The sequence below is a fragment of the Eptesicus fuscus genome, chromosome 9 (genome assembly GCF_027574615.1).
Source record: "Eptesicus fuscus isolate TK198812 chromosome 9, DD_ASM_mEF_20220401, whole genome shotgun sequence".
Taxonomy (NCBI): domain Eukaryota; kingdom Metazoa; phylum Chordata; class Mammalia; order Chiroptera; family Vespertilionidae; genus Eptesicus; species Eptesicus fuscus.
This window is the reverse complement of record NC_072481.1, coordinates 6986648-7006597: the sequence shown is the minus strand read 5'-3', so window position 1 is coordinate 7006597 and position 19950 is coordinate 6986648. Positions and strand designations below refer to the sequence as shown.

At 50.4% G+C, this 19950-nt stretch overlaps 1 protein-coding gene across 1 annotated transcript in view; it reads right to left on the bottom strand.

Moving 5' to 3' along the window:
- The window catches only part of VPS13D (vacuolar protein sorting 13 homolog D), a 222901-nt gene that overhangs the window by 21387 nt on the left and 181564 nt on the right, over nucleotides 1-19950 (bottom strand). The gene's annotated exons all lie outside the window — the stretch shown is intronic.

Genomic DNA, 19950 nt, shown 5'->3' with positions numbered 1-19950 from the left:
TTTTAATCCTTCCCCGATGATATTTCCCCATTGCTTTCAGATAGAGTGGAAGGGCAGGGAGAGAGGGGGAAGAGAGAGAGGGAGAAACATGGATGTGAGAGAGACACATCGATTAGTTGCCTCCCGCATGCACTTTGACTGGGGCTGGGGAACGAACCTGCAACCCAGGTACATGCTCTTGACTGGGAATCAAACCCCTGAACCTCTCCTTTGGTGTGAGGACCAATACTCTAACCACTGAGCCACCGACCAGGGCCCAACCTGCCAAGTTTTCACAGGAATGAATGTTAAAAACTAAGAATAAGAAGGAAACAAATAGCAAGATAAAAGTCAGTTAACAGACCACACCACATATAACCTAAACACATGTACTGAAGCCCCACTCTCGATGCTACAGCAACCATGAACAGTGACAGCTTTCCTTTATTAGTCACGATGCAGCTTTAACTCACACGAGTGAAATACTCCAGGTGACTAATCTCACTTTCATTAATACCTGGAGAAAAGATATGTACTAATATGGATGAGAAAGTGAGCAAATGACAACTATTGGAAGTAGAGGACCAAGGCAGGATGAGAATAAACAAAAAATACACTAAAAGGGAAGATAAATTCTGACCTCAAGGGGGCTAAAAGGATTGGGGTGAAGAATATGCAGATAATTCACAAAAGAAGAAATCCAAATGCCAACTGAAATAGGAAAAGATGACTCAATCCTCCTATTTATCAAAGAAATCTAAGCAGCAACACAGACATGCTCTCACATTGGCAGACTTAGCAGAGTGACAATGCCCTGCTCTTAGTACTGTATCCACTTCACAAAACTCCCGCTGGATTCTGAGTGAAGAGCCAGGACTGGCAGAAACGGGCCTCCCAAGCCTGTGGGTGGGAGTTCAAGTTGCTCCCAACTTCCTAGAAGGAGATTTGTGACGTGTTTCAAAGTAGAAAATGTATACACCCTCTAACCCAGCAATTTTATTTTTAAAATGGAGAATTAAACACATATGAAAAGATATATGTAAAGATGTTTACAATAACGAAATATAGAAAAGCAATAAAGGACTAGTTAAGTATATTATTGTAATTTATCATTATTATTTTTGAAACATATTTTATTGATTTTTTACAGAGAGGAAGGGAGAGAGATAGAGTTAGAAACATCGACAAGAGAGAAACATCAATCAGCTGCCTCCTGCACACCCCCCACTGGGGATGTGCCTGCAATCAAGGTACATGCCCTTGACCAGAATTGAACCTGGGACTCTTCAGTCCGCAGGTCGACGCTCTATCCACTGAAACAAACCAGTTAGGGCTGTAACTTATTATTATATTAATGTTAAAAATGATTCACTTTTGGGATGGAAAGATGTTGTTGAGTCACTGTTAAGTGAAAAAAGGTTAGACATCAATATTCGTGCTCCTATTTATGTGAAATCATATATAGGTACTAGTGGCCCAGTGCACAAAATTCGTGCACAGGGGGTGGGGTGGGGAGGGTTCCCTCAGCCCAGCCTGCACCCTCTCCAATTGGGGAACCCTTGGGGGATGTCCCACTGCCGGTTTAGGCCGGATCCCTGTGGGATCGGCAGTCAGACATCCCTCTCGTAATCTGGGACCGCTGGCTCCTAACCGCTCACCTGCCTGCCTCCCTGATCACCCCTAACTGCCTCTGCCTGCCTGCCTGCCTGATTGCCCCTAACCCCTCTGCCTGCCTGCCTGATTGCCCCTAACTGCCACTGCCTGCCTGCCTGATTTCCCATAACTGCCCTCCCCTGCCAGCCTGATCTCACCCCCAATAGCCCTCCCCTGCCAGCCTGATTGCTCCTGACTGCTTCTGCCTCGGCCCCCACCACCATGGTTTTGTCTGGAAGTAAGTCGGACGTCCGGAAGATGGCCAGTCGACCCAATCTAATTAGCATATTACCCTTTTAATAGTATTGATTATACAGGATAGGATTGCTTAAGTGAGGCTGCGGGGGAGCCTTTTTCAGCAGGAGGAGATGCTCTTGGCAGACAAAAATACATAATTCCTATATCTAGACTGATAGCCAGCCATATGCACTATACAGCCAAACCGGTCATTAAAAAATTGAACTGCTTTCTTACACCTTACACTAAACAGCTGTTGCCCTTAAAATCCCTCCTCAGTCCCCACCTTAGGTTCTGCCTTTGCAGTTCACCCAGATTAGGTTCTGATTTGTCGGTTTCTATGCCAGTCAGCGTCAGAAGCTCCGCCTCCTAGGCAGCCATTGGCTCCTTGCAGTACACCAAGATTTGGTTCTGATTGGTTGGTTTCTATGCCAGTCAGCATCAAAAGCTCCGCCTCCTAGGCAGCCATTGGCTCCTTGCACTTCACCCAGATTTGGTTCTGATTGGTCAGTTTCTATGCCAGTCAGCATCTCCAGGCCTCTCTCCAGGCCTGATCAGAGAGGCGGGGATGATCAGCAGCCCCCCCCCCCCCCCCCCCCCCCCCCCCCAGAGAGAAAGAGGTGCAGCTGCTGGCGAAGCCCGGAGAGAGAGAGAGAGACAGACAGACAGACAGACAGACAGACAAGGGCTGATCAACAGCTGCCACAGAAGCTGCGGATCAGACCCTGCCTCTCTCTCTGGGCCTCTCTCCAGGCCTGATCCACAGCCCCCTCGGCAGTCAGTGCTGGGCCGCCATGGCAATCCAGCACTGACTGCAGGACTGACTTCTGGTGTTCGGTCAAGCCTTCGGTCGTTATGGACCCTAGGTTTTTATATATTAGGATTTTTTTGGTGTGCGTACATATAGACAAATGCACATAACCTGGCACGATTACCAAGGTTAGCTTTTTGGTGACTATTGACCAGGCTTGAGTTCTTATTTTCTTTTTCAAAATGGGAATAATAGTAGCAATCTATTCAGTTTGCTGTAAGAATTAAAGAGATAATTAGTACAAAGTCTTTGGAATACTGTCTCTACACTGTACGTGCTCATATGTTGTTTAAATTTTCAGGACAGTTTCCATGTGTACACATCTTTAAACTCAAGCAATAGAAACACGGATTAAAAAGATGATTCAGGGAGCAGTCAGGCACAAATGCCAAAATGTCTCAAGCACACTTAAGAAGCAAAGCATGAATGAGGACACACTCCTGCCATCACACACTGTGTACAGCACGGGCTGGGTGCAGGCTGGGAAAGGAGGAGCCTGCCTGGCCAGGCCTCACCTGGAATAGCTCTCTTCTGGGCAGTAGAGTCCCAGTGGAGCTCTCTTCAGAGGCAGCCCGTGGATGGGCCATTCCTATGGATGCTACTTCTCCCAAGACCGGGAAGCCGGCCCCACGCTGCATTGGATGGAGGTGGCTGTGGAGGCTGCTTTGTTCACCTGAGGGTGTTCTGTAGGAGGCTCCTCCCCAGCCCGGCTGACTTACTTTTCCAGCACTGTTGCTCTTTGACCCTGAACAGTGGGCGAGAGGGCTTCTCTCGCAGAAACTGACCAGCGCAGAGCAGCATGTCCTGACTGACCAGTGGGAGGGGCTGTGCAGAGCCAAAACGGACCCAGGTGCTCAAAGCACTTTCCCTAAAGAGCCCGGTGAGGCGAGACATGAACTGCAAAGGGGAACTAAGAGTAGGTAAAAGCAAGGGCACTCTGCCCCCAGCTTGCCCGAAATCCCCTTCCTGCTAATGCAAGGAGAACATCTGGAACTGGTTTTGAGGCTCTCCAGCTGCGGAGCCACTGGAGTGAAGTTCGTGTTTCTTTGGAAATTGCATTTCAGGGGCTTACAGACTGTCCTTTCTGATTGTCCTCAGGGTGAAGTACAACCTAGAAGACAAGCTGGTTCAGAGACCAACTCAGCTTTGCTTTGAAATGTTCTCCTTTCCCCACCCCCTTTGACAGCAGAATTAATGGTCCAGGTGGTGAGAAATCAAAAATGAAAGAGAAGGACTTGGGGTCATCTCAGGTGCATTTCGATGTCTTCAGAAAAATCAGACGCACCCCGTGGGCCAGAGCTGACACCAAACCTTCAGAGCACATGTCCTCCTCGGAAGCAAGGACCCATAAGACTGAAACCATTTAAATCGTTGGACTTGGGCTTGCCTCTATAGGACTAGGGAAAAAATGTGGATTCAAAATGTACTAGAACTCATTGAGAGCCAAGGAGGCAGTGAGGAAAGATACTAGACCACTGCAGACAGAGGGGGCGGCATAGCTAGGCCCCCCACATCTGGTGCCAGCTGCTGCTCGTGCCCACCACGTGCTTTTGGCAGTTGGCCTTCGGGCACTGGGACACAGACTTGCGAGCAGTCCTTCCACCTGGACCTCACTGTGCCTCTGGGAAAGGTAGGTGCACCCGGGAGTCTGTCCAGGGCGGAGGCAACAGCATCTCTTCCCACTGTGTTAACGGTGAACACGAGACCTCTATTCTTGCCTCTGCCAGCCGAGGGTTTGTTCCCCCCTCTGGATGGGGCTCAGAGGCAGTTACGGAGGGCAGGCATGTGGCTTTTCAAAGACCAAGTTCCTTGGGGTGGAGAGAAGCAGGCAGTCCTAGGACACCACCGATGCGGAGGGTGAGTCACACAGGGCACGACGTGGCTCCTCATGGCCCCCTCCCCAAAGAATCACTGACACAAGAAGCTGGGACCAGATCTCCTTCTGCATGTTACATAAAGCCCTGGAATTTGCTAGTCCTTTCTGTCTTAAGATTTTTGCAGAACAGAATTTCTATAAATCCCAGTTAGTGGATCATCTGGTTTCCTCATGGCATCTTATTAAACTAAACAAAAAATCATTCAAAAGAGCAGCAGCATTTCCCTCTACAATTTAACCACTCCCTTAGCATTTCTCTCTGCACATCCCAAAAGACTAGCCACAGCATAGCTCCTCGGTGCCAAAAGAGCTCAAATACCAACAGAGAACCCCAAACAGGTGGCCCATGAAAAGACAGCCCAGGTCTGCTAGACTTCGGGGTGAGCAATCATTGCATGGAGTCCTCCATCCAGGGACTCGCTACCTGAGCCTATTCCAGGCTTTTCAAGCACCCTGACCCTGGAAGCATGACTAATAGGAGCCGACAGCCTCAGAGCTGGCCAGCCCTCCGTCTCTTCTCCTTCTGAGAGCCTTTTCCAGGCCCCACCCCACAAGATAAACAGCAGTCACTCTTGGCCACCAAAAAAGGCAAGCACAGGGACCTCCTCCTTCCGAGGCTTCCTGTCCTGTGCATCAGGCGGAGCTCCCAGGTGACCAGCTGGTGGGATGGACCTGGCCGGACGGCAGAGCGAAGACAAGTTGGGAGCCAGGATGTCTGACCGCTTTTTGGTGAATCTGGCAAACTCTGAACTCGGAAGGCTGCTGTGGTTCATCGTTGGGGGAGGGGTGGTATGCAGAAGAGAGGACCAGACAGCACAGCTCCTGGACACAAAGCTCAGCGACTGGTTCTGGGTTAGGCTGGCAGGGTGGGAACCAGCAACAAGCACCCTTCACGCTGTGAGGTTCAAAGTTTACTATATCTTTCCCCCAAAGCATTAGCATCTTTTCCCAAATCTTCTGGTTCACGGGCAGATATCCGATTCCCACCCTCCACATCCGAGAATCAAAAGGAAGATTGAAATCATGGGAGCTTCTGACGGGAGAGACGGAGAGATGACCCAGAGGTGGCACAGAAGTCAGGAGCGTGTGCTCTGCAGTCGACTGCCAGGGTTCAGATTCTAGTTCCCTCTCTACCTGTGAGATCTTAGACAAGTTATGCAACCTCTCTGTGCCTCAACTTTCCCATCTGTAAAATGGGGAAAATACAGCACCCACCTCACTGGGCCATTGTGAGGACTAAGTAGTCGTTCATGTAAAATGCTTAAAACAGTGTGTGGCGTGTGTAAGCACTCCAGGTCTGGAGCATCGCCATCTAGAGTATGGGGATCCACCTTCGATGGAAGTGACAGCAACCCAGGTCTTGCTGGCGGCATGCACAAAGGACGGGCAGGTCCCCAGTCTGGCAAAGGGTGAGACTAGCTGGTGGACAGAACTACCCCTCACCCACTCTTTCCCCAGGGTCCTCTGACTAGCCTTACACCAAAGCCTGGCGCCCGTCTTTATTCGATGCAGGTGACTGTGAGCACCTCGGCTTCCCCACGCCCTCCCCGGTGAGGACGGTGCCCCGACAGGCAGCACCCTGGCTGACAGGCCACTCCGGGGGTCAGCCCTCCACTTGCCCTGCTCTAGCGTTTCAGCTCGGCTGTGGGAAGCCAGACAGCGAGGCCATTCACCGCCTGCAAGGAGGCTGCACGGCAAGGAAAGGAGAGGGATCACCGGGCCGCGGCAGCTCGGCAACAACGCTCCAGCGCCGGCATCCCAGCACCGCTGCCACCGGCGCAGCCTCCTCGGAGACGGGTAGGTTTCCTGTTGTGTCAGCCCCGTTTCCTTCGGCAACATTATACCGCAAACACAGAGCTCCTCCGACTGAAGCGCGAGGGTGTCCCGTTTCGGGCCGGGGGAGGGGGCAGACTGCCTCGCTGCTCCGGAGGGAAGCATCACCGAGCCGTGACCCTCCAGGCAGCGTTGCTTCCCGCTCCCCAGTCCTGAAAAGCTGTCTGGAGGGAAGGGACATGCAGGCTTTCCTCTCTGACCTCCGATGGGCGAGCTCTGAATGGCAGCTGGGTCTATTACATGCAGTGTGAGAGGGTTAAACAGGACAGCCTCAACTCTTTATAAACTTTTGCCCTGTGGATATGTACTCATTGGCGGCAGTACAAGACTCGAGCTGTATTACACGCCTTAACGATATGGTTCAACTGTCGGTCAGGCTTGGGCCTGGCATCGGGCCAGACCGCAATCAATGGGACACAGAACCTCCCCCTTTCAGATCATCACGAAGGCTCATATTATCTCCTTTTCGTCGTGCTGGTTAAATTTATGGAGCAGAACCCTGAAGCCGCATTCCTCGGCCTGGGCCGGCCCACGCGGCCCTCCCTCCCTCCCTTTGTTCGGTACTGTAAGCGAGCCGTGCTTCGGACGACTGCAGGGTTGTTAGTTCAGGCACTGACTGTTTGCTCACAACTGAAATGAAAAGAGTTCAGGGGAAGGGCAAAAGGACAGCCCAAGTGTAAAACCCCATCCCAGCAGGCCCTGGGCCCCGACATTTGGCCCCGCGCTGCTCCTGAATGTAGGACTGCACTGTTCTCACAGAAGCAGTCTGCAGGCTGATTGCCGATAAATCTTCTGTGAATCAACCACCACGTCCTCCCACATGGCGCTGCCACGTGAACTCGTGGGTTGGGGTACCGGGGAGGCGAGCTGGCCCATCATACACCAACGGCTCCGTGGCTCTACGGCCATCTTCCAGCCTCCCAGGCCCCACGGGGATGGCAGTGCAGGCACCGACTAGGAGCTGGTCGTGTTTTTCGTGTTAATAAGAAAAGATTAAACTGATCCTCAGGCCCTCTCATCGGGTCATTGGTGAGATTTCCTTATCCACTGTGCTGATGGTCAGATAGGAGTTAATGGATTTGTCCTTCTAAAGCCAAGGGTGGGATACATGGACAGTGCATGGGAACACGCGTGTGCATGTACAGAGTCTGGGAGGGAGCATGCACAGCAGCTTCAGTCCCCTGGAATCAAGCAGAGGGTCCCATGCATCAGAACCTCCGCGCTGCCGTTCACTCGCATCCTCGATGTTCATACCCGACTAGTGCACAAAGGGCGCAGAAGCAGCCTGATGGACAGGGCTTATGGCGTGAGGGGTGCCCTGCAGCTCACCCCAGAGGATGCCCTGATGGCCAGAGAGCGGTGTCATCGCGGAGCGGAGGCCAGGATCCCAGGGGTTGTGAACCCAGGGCCCATCGTGTGTGTCTGTGGTGCCTCGGTGAGTCCAAGCCTAACAGCGCAAGAAGAAGTGAGAGGAACAGGGAGAAAGCACCCCAAACCAAACCTCACCGGACACGAGAGAGGACCGGGTCTTTGAGGGGAGTCATGGTGACCGCAAGTGCTCGCCCGCCAGCTCTGTCCTTCAGCCACTGTGAGGCAGTACCAGACCAGGGCCGGGCCTGCTTGAAAACAAAACCAGAACCCCCACCAGCAACAACACACGCAGGCTTTCCCATTCCGGGAGAGGCCGGCTTCTCTGGTGGGGCCGAGGGAGGCCAGGGGTCTGTTCTGAATCAACTCCTGGTTCAGCCTGAAGGTGAGAGGAGAGCCGTTCCTAAACCGGGTGTTTCTGAATGGAAGCTGCACACGTTCTGCCTCTTCCTCATGCGCTGGGCTGATGGTCAGATAGGAGCTAATGGGTTTGTCATTCCAAAGGCTAAGGCACCTTTTGGGGAGTAGCCAGGAGATGCCATGGAATGAAAGGATCACAGAAAACTGTAGCTTGCTACTGAGAACCCCTTTCCTATGGTAGTTCTTGTATACTATTTATTCTCATTTGTTAAAAATAAACCACTCTTAAGTCAGAAAAGAACAGGCAAGAAAAAGTGAGATAGCCCAATTTAGGAAATTCTCTAGAAAAATGTGTAATCCCTTCAATCTGTCTCTAGGTATTCATATACGAGTTCAGGGTTCAATTAAATCTTTAGTCATAATAAGGCCTCGCATCTCCCGGGACCATCTACACAGCACTCGCACACACATTATCACATGGGTTACACTCAGTCATAAACGAATCCAGCCTCCGTGAGGTGTTGGTGCGTAACGGCAGGGCTCCTGGAGGCTTAGCGGGGCCCACGCGTGCGCCCAGCTGCACCGGCTCTCTCTGACACACTGAGATCTGGAAAACCGGACCCATCCCTGAGAATGCGACAGGCTCGGAGAACTTACAAATGGTGACCTGGATGCCCCCCTCCTGCTGGATGTTCTCCATCTCAAGGTCACTCTGATGACCACATTCCAGGGACATACAGTCACAAGGGGCCAGACTCCTAAAGGGCGGGAACCCAGGCTGCGGGCAGCAGGGCGTAGCAGCCACTGCTGCCCACCTCTCCCTGTGCTTTCAGGATCGCCCACTCCACGAGCCACTCAGCCCTGCCCTCGACGCTGGCACTGTGGGTAGGGCTGAGGAGGACTGATTTGATACGAGTTTGAGAACCAAAAGGAAGTATTTTTTTGGAATCTGCTTTTCTACACCATATACACCCCTTCTTGGTGCAAAATGGCCTCAGTCAAGGCTTTTTTTTTTTTTTTTTTTTTAACACTGATTCCTTGGCGTCAGCTAAGGGAACTGTGAACACTCAAGCACCTCCACAATGACCAAGCGTGGGAAGTGGCCCATCGACAACAGCTTGCCTGAATGTTGTCTGCTGTGCAGGCTGTCCTCACAGCCTCCCTCCTGTGACCTAGCCTGTCACATCCGGGCCACTTTAGTTTTCCCAGAGGTGAGGTCAGAGGGGGAGGGCTAGAGCCAAGATTCAACCCCTTGGCAGATCAGATGTAACCAACTTGAATCGAGCTAAGCCCAGATGAGGTTCGGCAAGGGCCAGGGCTGCTTAGAACATGTGAGGTACGCGCTGCCTCAGATCAGCCCACCGCCTTTGTACTTGGCGGTAACATTATCGAGCTTTCATATGCCCCGCCTGCGCTTTCTGCTTCTCAATGCCCAGCTTCCTCGGATGCGGAGCCAGCCCCAGGAATGCCACTTCCCCCTCCCCGCCCCCATTCTTCCAGGGAGTTACCCAACAAGTGAGTCACCTCAGCCAGGGGAGGGAGGACCCTCTGCCCTTTGCAGTGGGGAGACTGACTTGAGGGGGCGATAAAAAGCTGTTCGCGCAGGGCCACAAAATAAGAGCAGTGTCAGGGCTGGATCCAGGGCTCTGGTCTCCCCACTTGCAGTCCTCTTCTCATGCCGCCTCGGACACCAAAGGGAACATCCAGGTAGGTTACTGTGGCCACGGAGACCTGAGTTGAGGAGGAAGCTTAAAAGAATGTGAACTGCTGCCCTGGCCAGGTGGCTCAGCAGGTTGGAGCGTCGTCCTGTGCACCAAAAGGCTGCAGGTTCGATTCCCGCTCAGGGCCCATATCTAGGTTGCAGGTTTGATCCCTGGTTGGGGCATGTAAGGGAGGCAACTGATCGATGTTTCTCTTTCACATCAATGTTTCTCTCTCTCAAGCAACACTTCACAAAAGAAATATACAGCCCTAGCTGGTTTGGCTCCGTGGATAGAGCGTTGGCCTGCTGACTGAAGGGTCCCAGGTTAGATTCCGGTCAAGGGCACATGCCCGGATTGCAGGCTTAATCCCCAGTAGGGGGCATGCAGGAGGCAGCCAATAAATGATCCTCTCTCATCATTGATGTTTTTTTTTTCTCTCTCTCTCTCCCCCTTTCTCTCTGAAATAAATAAATATATTTAAAAAATATATACAAAGGGCCAAAAAGCATATGAAAAAATGTGCACTCTCAGGAAAATACAAATTAAAACTAAATGAAATATCACTGTACACCTTCCTCTTTCTCTAAAAAGCAATCAATCAAACAAACCAATAAAAAAAAGAAGAAGGTGAACTGCTGTCACTTCACCACAGCAAATCAGACGATGCTCTGTGCTACTCTGTCGGCTCCGCCTCGGCACTCTGGGAATAATCAAATTCCACGAATCCTCCCCCTGCAGGTAAAAAGAATCTGTGCTCTATTAGACCTCAGCGACAGTTTCTTTAAAAGCTCTCACTAGAGCAGTGATGGCGAACCTATGACACGCGTGTCAGCACTGAAAGGTCCCAGGTTCAATTCTGAGGCGGCCGCATGCCTAGGATGAAACATTTGCTGCTCCTGAGGATGAAACATTTGCGAAATAATGTTTTTTCCTCAAAGTGACACAGTACCTGAGTTATGCTCAGTTTTTTGGCGAAGTTTGACACACCAAGCTCAAAAGGTTGCCCATCACTGCACTAGAGCACGTTGTACTCATCACCTGAGTCTATATGAGTCCAAGTCCCAAAGGAGTTGCCGCGGCTGGAAGCCTCCCCCCAGGAGCCACCTCCCTCGCCCAGGGACACTGAGAATTTCCTAGGGGGTGCAAAAGGCAACAGAGCTAAATTTCTGGAAACAGGACCAATGGGAAGATGAGCTTTGGAACGAGTCACGAAATGAACATTTATAATCTAGAGAAAGCTCATTTTCAAAGGCCCAAAGCCGACAATAATCCCGACTTATCGTACTTTCATCCTGCAGACCCAGGAACTAAAGGGCTGATGAAAGCAGCGTTTTAAAGAGCCCATCATACCTCGCTGCAAATGAAAGACAGTTTTTCCTTTAAACTCTAGCCCAGAACTGAGAGCAGTTTTTTTTGTGTGTGTTTTTTTAACAGACATTGGGGACCCCGACCTACACGATAACATTGTTGTGAGCCCGTCCTGGCGGGAGTCAGACAGATAAGCCCTGGATGGTTCCAGCAGCCCCGCCGAAGGGGGTCGGGTTCTACGAGTCAAACCCTCCACCAGGGCTCACCAGGGACTGTCATGCGTCTGGAAAGCATAACCGTTTTTGAAGAATGCTTTCCAAGCCACGTAATGCTTTTAAACTGTTTATCAGCGGGGCTGGAGGAGCAGCAGTGGCCTGCAGCAGCGTGTCAGCTGTTCCAGGGCCACATGCCCCTGCCCGTGTCCGCAGGCGCTCCATCAGTCTCGGCCGCCCTGCCCGCGGCAGACTGCAGATGCCAGCGCTTGGAGACATTCGCGACATAACTCTGACCCGACAAACCTGGCTCCGGGACAGATTTCCATGTCATGTGGGGCTTTTGGCTGAACTCTGCTCGAACCCAGAGGCATATCATTTACAGCAGACACTAACAATAGTTTGGGATCACCTGCTCTTCCCAGCGGGTTCAGGGCAAGTTCGTGGCCTCTGCACACCTTTTCCGGTGCGGTTCTCACACACAAAGGCGGACAGCCCAGGTGAGTTCCTCCACCCAGCAATGCCACCCACGTGACTGTCACAGGTTGGCAGGCCTGAATCGAACTGTCTGCGTGTGAAGAAAGGATGGGAAGGACCAAAACCCAGCAAAGTGTAGGAACTCCTCGCCTTAGCATTATACCAAGTGGTCAGCAAGACACAATCCCAGTTTCACTTACATCTCACATTCAGAGAGAATCCTGACACAGATGCCATTTCCCGAGCCCTAATTACACACCACACGTCAGGCTAAGAGCTTCACATACATCATTTAATCCACATCACCACCCACTGAGGTAGGCATTCTTATTCCCATTCCACGTGAGTCAAAGGCATCTCACCTCAGAGACACGAGTGGGGGAGGGGACGGCTCCAGGCCACAGCTAAGAAACAGCAGTGTGATGACTCAAGCCAGGCTGTCTGACTCCTCGTTGCCCTCTGCCCTCCTGCCGCAGCCGTGGGAACCAAACGGTGCCGTAGGCGCGCCCTCTCATTCCTGCACATGCCTGCTTGCTTTTCACACTGGCCACCACAGGCTCCTTCCGCCTCTCCCCAGAATGGGGAGACCTGCGATTTTATGTTCTTTCCACGTCTCCTTCTGAAACAAGCGCCGCTCTTTGAAGCAAGACCTCTTGCCCTTGGAGTGTCAAGATAAGAAAACTTTCAGCAACTTCCCTTGGAAACTACCAGACACCCATCAGCACCCAGGATCTAAGTACAGTCACTCCCCAGCTGCCGGCCCCTCGGAATAGCTTTTATGGTTCAATGAGGGGTGGTGACAGGGCCATGTCACTACCGTGGGGTGTGCTACTTCTTTCATGTTCCTGGGATCTGACAAGAGCCTTCTACAACCTGTTTCTTTACAACACACAGGATGGGAGATTAAAGACCAGTACCAGACGTGAAGCTGGGTTGGGACTCGCAGGGACCTCTCTCCAGTCTAAGTCTTCCTGGGAAAGAGGCCACTGACTGCTAAGCACACTGCTCAAAAGTGGTTGTGCCGACCGAGCGAGATGATACGTGGAAAATACACAGGACAGTGCCAGCATCACAGCCAAGGGTTAAAAACGTTAACAATAATGTTGTTGTCATCTTTTAATATCACCAAACTTCAAGACTGTTTTAGCAGAAATAACAGATTTCGGCGAAACCACATTAATTCAGAGTTACTAGCTGGATGTGAAAGGGAAAGGACACCAAGAAAGGCTGGATGAATCAGTGAAAAGTCTGAATTATAGGACTTGTGATTACATATGACAGATTGAGTCCAGAGACCCCTCTACAGGGAAAGCAGAGGGATGCAAATGGCACCAATCCAGAAGGATAAAGAGAAGGTGTCAACAATATTTTAGAAGCTGAAAAGCAGATGGGCAAGTGGTGCTGAAATGTAAGCCTGAGGGAGTGGAAGCCACAAGCAGTAAGCTAATTAGTAGGAAAACCCGCTAAATGTCAGAAAGATGGAGGCACCAAGCCACTCTGAAGGCCTGGGGCACAGGGAGGAACAGGGTGGATGGGGTGAGGTGGTGAAAAGCCTGTGTGAGAAGTGTTAGGCCTGCAGGTCCCTCTCTCACCCCCATCCAGCCTGCTCCTCCTCTGGAGAGGAGAACCCACCCGTCCACAGCTGACCCACCCCCAGGAAGGTCCCCAGCCCCTTCCACCACCACCCCCCCAAGTCCCACTAGTGCCTCATCTTTACATGGGAGTAGACAGAGAGTCAAGAGTCACCAAACATCTGGGAACAGTCTCTGTTCATGAAAGAAAAAGACCAAATGAACAAATGAAAGAAACTCAAGAGGACTAGGGCACTAGCTACACAGATCTAGAAGCAACCAGTCCAAAGAGGAGCCAGAGCCATCTAGAGAAGGAATTTCCAAGAAACTGGTAAATTATTTAATACTAGTGGCCCGGTGCACAAAATTCATGCACATTAAAAGGGAATTAATTAGAGGAAATATTTTAATATTGCTATTCACGTCCCCTAACCCGGTGCTGGGCAGGGAGGCAGCCTCACATCCCAGGCCGGCGCAAGTCCCCGCCCACCAACGCTGCAAGTTCCCGCGCCCCGCCCCCGCCTGCCTCGCACACAGCCTCCTGCAGTTCGGTCCTTATGGTGTTATGTCGTGATAACCATTTGCATATTAGCCTTTTATTATTATATTTCTAAACACACAGAGGAGAGTTTATGGATAAATTAGTAATAGGCAAATAAAAATCAATTTTGTTTTCAAGAAGTTACTGCTCTCGCTGGCCGGTGGCTCAGTTGGTTGGAGTTTCGTCCTGTACACCAAAAGATTGTGGGTTCAATCCCTGGCCCTGGTCAGGGCACATGCAGGAGGCAGTCAATCGATGTTACTCTCACATTGATGTTTTCTCTCTCTGTTCTTCTCTTTATAAGTAAATAAATAAATATGTTCTCAGGTGAAGATTTAAAAAATAAAAGTGTGGATATTTATTTATTTTGATAAAATTTAATTTGAAAAATATTTTTAAATTGTTATAGTGAGATAAAGTAAAAACACTATCCTTATTAATGGTAGATACTAAATAATATTTAGGAAATATGTATAAGGTATAAAGAATAACTGAAAATAATCAAGAGATCATTAGCTAATTATAAACCACTAGAGGCCCGGTGCACGAAATTCGTGCACAGGTGGTGGGGGGCGTCCTTCAGCCCAGCCTGCACTCCCTCCAATCTGGGACATCCCTCTCACAATCCAGGACTGCTGGCTCCCAATGCTCACCTGCCTCTGCCTGATTGCCCCTAACTGCTTCTGCCTGCCACCTGATCACCCCTAACTGTCCTCCCCTGCAGGCCTGGTCACGCCCAACTGCCCTCCCCTGCTGGCCCGGTCACCCCTAACTGCCCTCCCCACCCCTAACTGCCCTCTCTGCTGGCCTGATCGCCCATAACTGCCCTCCTCTGCAGACCTGGTCTCCCCCAACTGCCCTCCTCTGCCGGCCCGATTGCCCCTAACTGCCCTCCCCTGCCAGCCTGGTCACCCCTAACTGCTCTCCCCTGCCAGCCTGGTCACCCCTAACTGCCCTCCCCTGCCAGCCTGGTCACCCCTAACTGCCCTCCCCTGCCAGCCTGGTCACCCCTAACTGCTCTCCCCTGCCAGTCTGGTCACCCCTAACTGTCCTCCCCTGCAGGCCTGGTCGCCCCCAACTGCCCTCCTCTGCTGGCCCGGTCACCCCTAACTGCCCTCCCCTGCCAGTCTGATCACCCCTAACTGTCCTCCCCTGCAGGCCTGGTCACGCCCAACTGCCCTCCCCTGCTGACCTGGTCACCCCTAACTGCCCTCCCCACCCCTAACTGCCCTCTCTGCTGGCCTGATCACCCACAACTGCCCTCCTCTGCAGACCTGGTCTCCCCCAACTGCCCTCCTCTGCCGGCCCGATTGCCCCTAACTGCCCTCCCCTGCCAGCCTGGTCACCCCTAACTGCCCTCCCCTGCCTGTCTGGTCACCCCTAACTGTCCTCCCCTGCAGGCCTGGTTCTCCCCCAACTGCCCTCCTATGCTGGCCCAGTCACCTCTAACTGCCCTCCCTGCTGGCCTGATTGCCCATAACTGCCCTCCCCTGCAGGCCTGGGTCCCCCCAACTTCCCTCCTCTGCCAGCCTGGTCACTTCCAACTGCCCACAACTGCCCTCCCCTGCCAGCCATCTTGTGGCAGCCATCTTGTGTCCACATGGGGGAAGCCATCTTTGGCCACATGGGGGCAGCCATATTGTGTCTTGGAGTGACGGTCAATTTGCATATTACTCTTTTATTAGATAGGATTAATTAAACTATAATGATTTGTTTTGAAAGAGCTGTGAAGGGCCTGGTAATAAGACTGGAAAAAAGTGCCTCTATGTACCAAACCTCCACAATATACATCACCACACACATGCAATTTTGTTGTTTTCAAGAACAAACAGCAAGTAAAATCACTAACATAGGGTTACTTCAAGAAAGCTAAAGGAAACTTGCTTTACTGAACATGTAAGACTAAAACAGTTTGATGATGCTCGAGAATCTAGAAGATTCTTCAAAGCAGTTTGTTCTCAAGTATTTAAATATTCTCAGCACTTACTACTTATTTAGTACATGTTTGGAATACGGAAATAGTCAACACTTAACCAGTTAATGAATTTCTACTGCCAATTTGCCTGCTCTTGAACCAGTGAGCTTACTAAGCAATTAGATCTAAATATCACAAGTTCAGAATTATCTCAATTGAATTAATGGGGCCCCTCAATAGTTCAAACAAAGGCATAAAAACTCTTTGAGGTTTGCACCTGCTCACAAGGGGCATGAAGGCACGCTACACGCAGTAATCTGGCCTTTAGCGCCTTAGGAGGTGGGCGGGTGTGTTACTGCCGCGCTAACCCTCCTGCCGGAGCCCATCCGTGACGTCCAGGGTCCAAGCTCACCCCTGCCCATCCCCACGGCGCTCCGGGAGATAACCCACCACCTAACTCACCAGGTTCACCAGATTCCTGTTACCCATCGGCCTCGTAATGGGAAGTTTTGCCCCTTTGAAGTTTTCTGCCATCCTGGGATTTTATGAAAAGGCCTGGGTCACCTCTGCCATGATCTATGTTTAAAGTATGTTTGGGGAAAACCTACTAGGAGCTGGCTCTGGTGTTAACACAGAACAACTGCCTCATAAAAACTGCTTTCCACAGGAGTTCAAAGGGCTTATCCACCACTGCAGGCTTGTCCTGCCCCACCAACTTGCTAGGGTAGGAAGCCGAGGTTTTGCCAAGTAAACTCTGACACAGATAAACCTTCTCAGTTTCCTGACGGGCTCAGGGCAGAGCGAACAATCCAGTGGGCTTTTGACAAGACGGACCTCGCACTTTGAAGTCATTGGCCCCGCACTTTCCATGCCGCTGAAGCTAAAATTTATTGGGACAGTAGGTGAAGGTGAAGGACTAAACTAGGCAAATTATTGTGAAAAGTCTTTCTGATATGTGATAACATCTTTCCAATTGGTCCTTCAAGGAACCCAGTAAAAGTCAGGAGCAAACCAGGAGGGCTGACAACTGCTGGCAGGAAGCCAAAGTGCAGCATCATGTTACCGTGGCTCCCGCAGTTTAATCCTCATTAATCCACCAGGGCCGATATGTGCCACCTCTCAGCAGGAGGAGGGGTCATCACCATATTCTCAAACAGAGCCGCTTGTTAAGGAAATTCACCAGGTACAGGTTGCTGGTGGCTGGGGGCACATTCGTGGAGTCACAGAAGGTGCGAGGAGTGGCACTGTTTTCCATTTCTGCAAGTCTCTACGTCGTTTCACAGTGAACAGCTGCATTCTCTTATCTGCCCCTACGTCAATCTGGTGCAATATCACACATTGTGTAGCTTCTGCAAAACTCCCCTGTGCATTGATTAGAGAATATTGTAAAATAGTTATCTAACTATATGTGAGTTCATATATAAAAGCAGGTTTGACCTTATGGGTCCCTGAAAGATTTGCCCAGGGGCCCTAGACCATATTTTGAGAACCTCTGTTCTAAAAGGACCCATATGGCAACCCGTGCTCATTAGAAATCAGTTTCCTCTAGGTATTAAAGTAAATCCACTAAGATGGAGATTAGTCACCTTGCTAACTGGATTACAGTTATATAAGCCAGATATAACAAAATTATTTCTTTTAGTGTATATTGTGATTAAAATGTCTTACTAATTCAATCTTATACCCACCCCACCCCCACCCCTGCCCAATTAGACAAATTAATGAGAAACTTAGTAAGAATCTGTCTTTGAGAGGCAGTCTGGCAAAAAGAGTAAAGTGAAGGCACGGGGCAATGAAACAGGGTTAATTGTAACACCCAAGCCTACCTCTTCTTCCCCCAAAGATGACAGCCTTCGCTTGTAACACAATACTTCAGTGTCCAATGCCCTGCTGGCCCACTGTCCTCTGTGTATCTCAGAAGGATCTCCCAGTCTGCAGCTCTCTGAGAGCAGGGATCTGAACTCAGACCCAAATCCTCTCTGGAAGGGAGAGTCCAGCTCCATCCTGGCACAGAGGGATGGTTCTGTGAGGGAAAGCTGTGACAGACAGCTTTCACCGAAAGCTAAGAATCAGTCAACCTAATGCCTCGGCAGAGAAGTCCACAAACAGCAAATGGCTTTTCATTCTCCGGCAATGCTGGAAACGAGATTGTTTCTCATAACGCTGTTCTGTTTCTCTTGAAGTTCAAACATCTCAAAGGCGTAGCTTATGTACACAAGCCTGGTGTCATTCCAGAGTTTTAAAAAATCAAATCATTGAACAAGGAAGGAATTATAGATGCACAATGGCATGATTGATCATTTAATTTTAAATGGAAGAAAACAAAATCAGAGAGCAATCACTACCCATTTCCTTTCTTTGAGCAAAGACCTGCTGGCTGAGCTATAAGGACGGTGCTTTGAAGGTGTACATGCCTAACATCCATTTATTTTTACGTTTGGAAGCAGGCTTGTGCTGTTTCCAAAAGCCAGTCGTCTCTGCATGCCAAAAATGGCAAAAAATAGACGCTCTCCTTTCTAGAAATGATTATAATGTACCATGACCAAAAAAGTGGTTTTTCCCTAACAGATAATCTTGCATAAAAATGAGTCATGGGATTTCAGAAATGGAAAGGCTTTTCTCAAATATGTGTGTGTAGGAACACACACACCTCCCGCTTTTTCAGCAACAGAGCTTCACTTTCCGTAAGTCATGTTCTAATGAGAACGGCTCTGTCTGGGGCCTGTGAGTGAAAGGGGAATAGAGTATTTAGAGTTCAGCAAGAGGGAAGAAGTCTGTCTTAGAAAATAAGATTTCTCTGCTTGTGTTCCTCTGGGACGGATTTTAACTTATAAGGCAAGAAGGACTGGTAAGATGTTTCTTAAAAATAACTTCTCTTGCAACTTCATCAGCTCAATGTCAGCCCGACTGAGACATCCTCTGAGCACAGCTCGGAATGCTGTTCCTCGGGGGCTCTCAGGAGTGAGGAGATGTTCCCTCCACCTTCGTGTGTCCGAGGGAAGGCTGGCCTGGCAAGATCGGGAGGGGAGAATACATGGCTCTCAATCCCACGCGCACCCCAGGGTGAGCAGAGGGAGGATAAAGTGGCTGCCCCTCCATAGTTCTGTGTCACCTCTGGACAAGAGAAGAGTGACAAGAACAATCCCTTCCCTTCAGTTGGACACAGCAATTTTCCAGCTTCACTGAAATCTAATTCCTTCTCATGATGAAGCTGACCTGCCAGCCAGTGCGTTGGCTGCCCCAAGCAGCAGATAGTTACCAAGCCGACAGACACTTATGCTCACAGATAAGAAACACAGCCTCGGGGTCAAACAGGTCCTGGACTCTGGCTTTTCACCCTTACCAACACACAACTTCATACCAACGCTGCCGGCGTCCAGGGACCCAAGTGGAGGAGGGCCTTACACTCGTCAGTCAGTCCAAGGGAGTCGCCACAGGAGAACGTGGCCTATCTTTCTGAAGGGTTAATTTTATTAGGTAGCAATTAAAAACATTTTATTAAAACAAGTGTGGGATAAAATTAATTCACAATTTCAAGACAAAACAGAAACTTCCCAAGAAATGTTGGACTTGCTTTTCCCAGGATACACGGGGTCCCGTGCACTACCCCCACCTCCGGTGGGGCATCGGTGGGAAAATGGAGAGCCTGGTGTAGCTAAGAAACATTTCAATTTTGGTTAGATTTTTGCCTTTGGAAGTTCCCTAATGGCTCAAATCAAGCCAGCTCTGCTTGATGTGTTATGTATAATACCAAGGAGAGCACATGGCTGCTTTCAGCGTGGGGTGAGTGAAGGCTGCATTGCCAAACCAGGACGCAGAGCGGGGGAGCGCTGCCTACTTCCCTTTGCTGACGGCTTTCTGGCCTGTCCAACCTGATGGGCCTCAGGCTCTGTGACTCAAGAGGGTCTTAACCCTTTTATCCCAGAGAGTCCTGGTAAGATGCAAACACTGGAACTAAAAGGGCTTTTCCCTGAGAAATACCATGTCCATTTCACTTCTAAGAGGCCATTAACGGAAAGCGTCTTTTAGAGATTTGGGGTGGTGTCTTAGGAGAGTTTTTACTGAAGAAGTGGAATATGCCCACCATCAATCTTTTCTGGGAAGTC